Consider the following 8,229-nt stretch of genomic DNA (forward strand, 5'->3'; position numbering starts at 1 on the left):
CACTGCCCGAGTCCAAGAAGGCTTGAAACGGCCGGTTATAATCTTCACCTCCGCTTCAGGAGCTCCAACAGGTAGGTCATGATGAACAATGCAGCCGGCCAGCCACGTCCGAATGGGTGGTGGGGGGGGCTTCCACGGGCATTGGCTCCCTCCGTGGAGAGGGAGCTGCCGGCCTGCTTATTGGTCTTGAGATGCCCTCCGGCGCGCGTCGCTCCTGGACCACCCTCCGGGGGAACGGTGGTGCTCGCTCCCCAGCGTCTCAATGTTGGGCCACCTCCGCCAGCTCGATCGCCTCCACGAGCTCCGTCGTGGTTGTTGGATTTCACATACCCACGGCTTGACGGGGGGAGCGCGGCAGAGTGCGGAGAAGGCGATCAATGACCACGCGTTCCGCTACCTGAGTGACCATTGGGTCTCCATCCAAAAGCCAGTGACATGCTAGTCAGGACAGTTCGGCAGCCTGGGCACGGGCTGCAAGGCGGGGCTTGTACTCCCACTCGTGAAAGGGCTGGGCACCACAAACGGGCGAAAGCCCCATGCGGGCTAGGATTTCCCTCTTCAACTCGTCATACTGATCGGCCGTTGTCGTTGGCAATGCGAAGTAGGTTCGTTGAGCCTCGCCAGTGAGCAGTGGTGCCAGCAACCGTGCCCAGTCTTCCCGCTCCCAGCTTTCCCGGATGGCAGTGTTCTCAAACATTTGAAAAAATGCCTCCACATCATCGTGCGATGTCATCTTTGGTAGCAGTTGGATGGCTTGTACTCAGGGATCCTGTAGTGGAACACGTTGGGCGGCGGCGAGACATAACGCGGTGTGCTCGTGCGCTGTTTCTCCCTGCCTGGTCGTGAGGTGCTCCACTATTTGTTGCTGGCGGATGCTGACCTCCGCCAGTCGTTGGAGAAGGTCATCCATGTCGGGGGAGGAGCGGCCGCCTGTCAGGGGAAAAAAAACACAGGAATTGGTGAATGGTTGGAGGTCACTTGTCGGTGTTTCTTCCACTAATCTGCCCGCATTCTCCACCAGTGTAATGGGGTGGAAGAATCACGCAACAAGGAGAGCTCAGATTAAATTCCCCGGAGGGTGGATTTATTAAACAAAGAGTCTTTAATTGCCGTGATTCGTGCTCCAGTGCAAAGGTGCTCTTTGAAAGGGTGATTCCAGGTGCGGTGGGTCCGTGCGTTGCTCGGGGTGGCTGTTCGGTCACACACTGCTCTCTGGAAGGGAATAAGGAGAAGCATTAGTTCACAGCTTCCTGGAGAAAAGTCTCACCTTCGTCGGTGCTCACGCGGCTTATCTAGCCGTGGGCTGATTAAGAGCAGCTGTGACCGATCAGCGTGAGATGAGCGGGTGCAAGTGCTCCATGTATGTTTCCAGGGCAACGCTGATGAGAACTCGGGACGCTCGTCACAATTGTTTAAAATGAACCTTACTGTAAAGTAAAAAGGTTTACTTTGATAGACCTGAATCCTGACCTGACGGAGTTGGAACGTCAACTGCAAGCCAGACCCCATCAACCAATATCTCTGTCTCCATGTTCCATTTCTAGTGGAAAGAGTAAGAACTGTTATAACTGGATCAGCTCACTAGTAATGGCTATAGTTTTGAAATTAAATGCTAAAAATTCACATATAAACATGATGTTTGGGTGTAGGTGCTGCATTTATAAAAAAAAAAAAAAAAAAAACAACAACACATTAATGGTTGAAGCTGCTGTCTCTGCTTCATGTAAAATCTGCTTCCATAAACTGTCACAACTGAGGCAAAGTCCAGGAGGCAAAGGCCTCGGCTGACCTCTCTCTCTTTGCATGTAGACTTGTGCCTCTGTTGTGAAGCTTCACTTGCCAAGCCTCGTTAGTTTCACTTCTCAGATAGACCGAAGCCCACTGGCCTTGTCCAGGCATGTTGTGATGCTTTCCGCTCCGATTTATTCATTTGTTTTATTTTTCCGTCACTGTATTAAACTTCCTGTCAGTTATCTGGACGGACATGTGTCTGAGACACCTGGTCCTGCAATTGGAAGTGCATTTATTCGGCTTCTGAAATGACATCTCATGTTAAGCATCTAACAAAATGCAAACAGGTATAAACACCCCAAGGCCTGGACCAAGACTTCAATGAACACGGAGTATGAAGGAAAAATATCAAATCAAAAGGTGTTTAGCATGAGACCAATGGGAAAACTGCAAAAATTTTATGACCAGGTTTTAACCCTCAGATGTCACTACACAACTGGCAAATTAATATATTTCTTAAATTACATTAGTCAAAAGCATCACAGCCTAAATTTTTAGCATTCATATTTTTTGCTGAAGCCATGAAACTAAAATGTTGTTAACGTTAACACTATATCAATCATTACAACTTCAAGAGTGACTTCAGATTTGCGTTCACACTCAGAACAATAATTTAGACTCAAGCCTGAATTCAAAAGCGACTGTTAAGGATCTCCTTGTACACTGAGTTTGAAATTTTCGTATGCGTTTTTTTCTTTTCTTTTCATATTCCTATCAAAATGCAAAACGCAGAAAATCAAACCTGATCCGATTTTTTTTAATGATGGAAAATTTCGGACGAGAATTTCAGAATTTGGCCTGTAAATACTAAACTACTGCTGAGGTGTCTTAACTGTCAAAAATAATTAAACAGTTATAAAAAACATGGCAAAAAAAAAATCATATTACTATATATTAAATTTGCTTAAAGTGAGGTAAAAATATATAAACAAACCAGAGATGAATAGTATCAGAAAAAGGCAAATAGGGAGCACAAATTGTGCACCCTATTAACCAGTTCTGAATCTGTTTCTTTGAGTCTGAACTCAGAAATTGTTTGTGTGTGAGAAACAAAGAAACTAGATGATTCTGGCTTGCCCTAACTTGTCATTCCTCATTGAATGTGCTTCAGAACTCCATCATGACTAATAATAACTGACGGATAGAGATTAAAATATCTCACACACACACATTCCTTCCCCCTACATCATGTCCAACTCATCACCTCACTGATCAATAAATTAAAGACTCCATTTTTAATAGAGTGCTTATCTGAATTTCTGCATGCTGAGCCTGCACTTCCTGTGTCCATTACACCACCAATGTGCCACCTGGGGAATTATGGGAGATTGGATTAAGAAAATGAATCATACAAGAAAAAAACACTCTTAGTAGGACAATAGCCACCAGGAGCATCTCAAAACTGATTTTAGTACACAGAATAGTTCATTTAAAGCTTTTTGATTTGACTCTCTTTAAAGCTGAAGTGTGTAATTTTTACTTATAATCCTTTATTGTATTGCAGCATAATATGTGATGAAAAATATAACTAAGCCAGTTGTAGGCTGATTCTTTTTAAAACTGTAAACACTGTGGAACTATTAAAACACTGCTGTTTGATCATTCCGACCAGCCTAATATAGCAACAGCTCAGCCAACGGTTTGAGTTTGTGGGTGGGGCACTCTGTTTGACTGGCCAATGGCAGATGGGGGAGTTTTTCTTGAAAACCAGTTTGAAAACAGTTATTTTTCCAAGTTTAGTGATGCTAGTGGTGAGGAAATCACACTTTCTTTGTGTAACATTCCCCTTGTATACTATTGTACATATTTAATAATGTTTTATTTAAGTTTAGTTGCTAGTGAAAAACAAGGTCCAGACCTCATGTGGCATTTAACAAAGTAAGGTCCATTTAGAAAGGAACTAATAAACCAGTAAGATTAGATGTGTGAGTGTGACATTTAAACAAACTGAACTGTTATAACATTAAATTCAGCCCAGCTTTCTAGTGTGGCTGTGGGGGGTAAACTTTGAAACTGTGGGATTGATTGTACTCTTCTCCACGTTATATTGACAGATTTACTTAAGATCTACATCACTGTGCTACGATTTAACAGAAGAACTAAGCCGACAGTTTTTTGGAGCCCGTTGGTTACGACACAGATAGGGCGGCAACACCTCCGTCAAGGTCAGCCTTCAGAAAGCAGCTAGATGCTGCCACACTTTTGTCTATTTAGATAAAATTTCCACATTCATTGTGTCTCAGATAAAGCTTAAAAGACAGAAAGGAGGAGACGGAGAATGAACGAAAAAAGAAACATTGGCACATCCTCAAGATTTTCTGCTGAACATTTTATCTGTCCATGACGAATTCTTGTGCTCACTCACCACTTTTGATATTTTCTCTTTGCCTTATCTTGCGTCCCCCCGCCGCACGACTCGCCACTTTGGAATAATGTGCCACATCTGTAATGACATTGCTTTGTGTGGCAGATTACGCCTGTATTTTTTGCCCCTCGTCAAATTGAAATATGAACACTAGTGTGGCTTGGTAGATTCTCACTATATAATGTCAAAATAAAGCCTGTGCCAAAGCCATCTCTGAGGAGACCGCTGAAGCTGCCAGAAAGATGTACATGGGCTAGAAACACACCTTTAACATGAGCTCTCCTTGCCTTTGATCTGACAGAGTTAAAACCTCTGCCGTGCAAAATGAAGAAATCCAGATAGAAATCCAGATAAAAGTAAACTTAAAGTTGAATGTGTCAAATCTGCACAACTAGCATCACCAAACGTAATTGCAAAAATAATGCAAAAATAAAATAAGAGTTTCCCCAAACACTCTCCCTGTCTGCCATTGGTCAGTCAATCAGATTTCAAAAATATAAAATTAAATTAAATTAAGGGAATTAGCCTGTGAACGGTTCGCTTACAAATGCCTTTGCATATTAGGCTAAATAAGTAAAATATCAAAAATATTTTACATACATCATAATTAAACTTTTAGAGTATATGGAGTAGTTTATCTGCTTGTTTTTGCTTAATGCATTGAATCTTTAGTTCATTATGAATACATATTGCTTTTTTCTTCTTCTGATGAAGAACTATTGAATTACAATTAAGTGACTTCAATCTGCTTTTGTCTTTTCATGCTGACAGAGACTAATTACCCCTGCTTTGTTCAATTTATGAAGGACAATAATCAATGCATAATTGTGGATTATATTGTCTGCATAATAAACACATCGCTTCAATTTCTGTAAGCGAGCCACAGACTTGAAATGAAAAAGTGGCTGTGGAGGTGCATGTAATACATCACAATAAAGAAAAGCGCATAAACAAAAGAACATTTTAAATAATACCCTCAATATCTGTAATTTATTGTAGATATTTAAAATGTCTTGAAAAGTACATATTTAAATATTTACAGCTGTGACTTTATAAAGACCCCGGAGGAACAAGCAACTCAAAAACTCAAATTCGACCAAAAGTAAATGTTAAAACATTAAAACAAAAATTCAATGTTTTAATGTTTCAGTGAGCAGGATAACATCAATGCCTACAGGTAAAGTGATGAGAGCTGGCTTTGAAAGCAGTCATGTTTAACATGTCTCGCGGATCCTTGTTGAATAATACAATGATACCGCAGTCTTATTCTGAGAGGCTATATTTACAATACACACAAAGGATCATGTTGATAGAACTAAGTCAAAGATTGTTGAGCGGAGCAGAGGCAGGTTCCACTTTTCAACCAATCAGGTCTGAAGGGGACAAATTTAGCTGTCCCAATCACCTCCATGGTGATGTGATGTCATTTTAAGGCCTAACAGCTTTCAAGCTGCATTTTTAAAGGCAAAATCCTACATTATTATAACTAGGAATTAGTCATTTTTGCAAATTCGGCAGCTTAGTCTGTGTTTATATTAGCTTAATTAAACTGAAAATTCATAAAACAAATAATGATTTTTCAAAAACAAATCAGTTTAGCAACATTTATCATCCACCACTAAAATGTGACTTCTGCCTCACTTCAGTTAACAGAATTCTGTCAAAAATACTGCCAACTCTGCATAGGGTCAGATGTTTGAATTCACAAACAGAGACAGGTTCACACACAATTTTTATATTATACATATAGTAAACAACAAATTATCATATAAAATGAAGATATTTTTTTTTACTCCTAACCCGTATACACAAAAATTAAGCACATAAATGCAGAGTCAAAAAAACATTCAAATAAGGCTCCATGGGTCCCATGACTCATGCGTTATTGCAAGTCTTCTAAAGTTGTTTGTTAAGAACAGAATGAAATTTAAACAATTTAATTTAATTACAGTGAGATTTGTCATTGGTGACGTAAAACCTGTTGTAGTGCACCCTTTTGGAGAGATTTAATGAGTGAGCAGTGACTGTGGAAATTTTCATTGAATAATGACTTAAATTACAGTTTGTACCTCACACAAAACCATCAAATGAGTTCGGAAAGGGAAAAAAGCTACAATAAAATAAATACATGAATAAATAATTCAGGCAAAGTGAAGGTGAGTAAATGACAGAATTTCCACTGCTGTTATTTATACACTTTACAATCAACAATCAAGTAATAAGTGTGGTTTAATTTCTACACCTTTAAAAAAGATCTACAGTTTTGAATCACTACATATTACAACACCTCTCCAGTTTCAGTTAAACAAATGTTGATTTACAGAGTGGCAAAAAATTTTAAAGTGAAAATCTGCCGTCACCTCAGACCTCACAGAGGAGCAACTTGTTACGGGACACGGCATGTGTTTCCGAACTCAGCTAAGCTTTCGACTGATATCTCGGTGCATGACAGCAGTGGGACACATGTGAGCGGTTTCACTTCCACTATAAACAGCCAAGCCTGCACAAATCAAAAACAGGGGAGTCCGTCTTCCATAATTTTTTTTTTTTATTCTTGCAATACTCAATTCATTTTCCCTGTTAAAATCCGCTCTCCGTTTTAATCCTACAGTAAAATGACTAGAATCCCATTACTTGTCTGACATAGTTGAGAGCCCTCATCATAAATACTGCATGCTGCTGGTTTAAATCATTCAACTGTATTCCTATTGCCCTCCAAAAGCCATTCTGTAATAAGAGAACAGAACAAGTGTTGTGGTAGTTTCTGTGATACAGTCTGATATCTTTTCACACATTTATTTTTTTCATTTCCAAGCAAGTGTTTTTAATCTTATAAACTTCATTTCAGAATGGAATCAGAACAAAGTGAGAAAAAGTCACCCCAGTAAATCTAGTAAATGTAATTCTTTCTTGTGCATGTGATCAAACTTGAATTAAAGGAATAGTTCACCCAAAAACAGTTTAAGGTTTGGTCTGCTTCTAACTCAAAGCAATCAAACGGCTTAATATGACTTGGAATACAGCTGCATAATAACAGTTTTATGATAGTGCTTTATTTGCAGTATTTTTAAAGCTTAAAAGCTAAAGTCCCCATTCATTGGAACTGCATTGGACTGAGGAAAATTTATTTTTGTTCCACAGAAAATAAGTCAAACAGGTTTGGAACGACATAAGCATGAGTAATTAATGACCATACTTTCATTTTTGAGTGTACTATCTCTTTAAATGATGGATTGCAGATTTTGTAAAAGGAAGAAACCGCAACCTGCATACAAGTTAAAAAACAGACTAAACAGCTGTTCACACAAGCCACATTTTTATGTTTAAAACAGCTAAACAACATTTTTTTAAAAGTTAAACTTGACACGGTCTTAAAAAGGAGGTATCCATGGTGCATGATGCTTAAAAAAACCCTTATTTTTTAGACAACAATAAATAAAGCACAGAACAGCCTTAATGTGTCTTGTATAAATATAATCTTAGTGGTCAAAGACAACAAAAGACCACAAAAATGTTAACTGTTGCAAGGCAGCACCTTTTCAACTCAGTCATTTGGTGCTTAAAACGAACATGTGGTCAGTTAAACGTTTGTTTCCTAATCAATCAATGAAAGATATTTTCCTCTCAATATGAAAAACATATTTACTGGCACAAAAAGTGGTATAAAAAGCTTTTGTTTGGGCGGAGCAGTTTTCTCATGCAAACGTGCTGTCCTCTTACTCTAGACTCATCTGATGGATAGCAGAGATGAGGGTCCTGATAATTTACATCTATTTATCACTCACAACTGTTTTTACTGCTGATGTCATGACTGACTCAGAGGAAGAGAGTCCAGATGCCGCAGCCTGAGAGAGCGAGAGAGAGCGAGTGGGAGAGTGTGAAAAGATCCCTGGGCGTCTTGATAAAAGAAAGAGCCCTTACTCAATCCATCTTCAGCTTTCTCCTTTTTTGTTTCTTTCATTCTATTCAATTACACCTCTAATATGCGTCCGTGCCGCACAATTAAAGTCTCATATCAAAGACGAACCCCAACGCCAGATACAGCAACAGATCCGAACAAAACAAATGGAGTT

This window comes from Barbus barbus, assembly GCF_936440315.1.
Source record: "Barbus barbus genome assembly, chromosome: 46".
Classification (NCBI taxonomy): domain Eukaryota; kingdom Metazoa; phylum Chordata; class Actinopteri; order Cypriniformes; family Cyprinidae; genus Barbus; species Barbus barbus.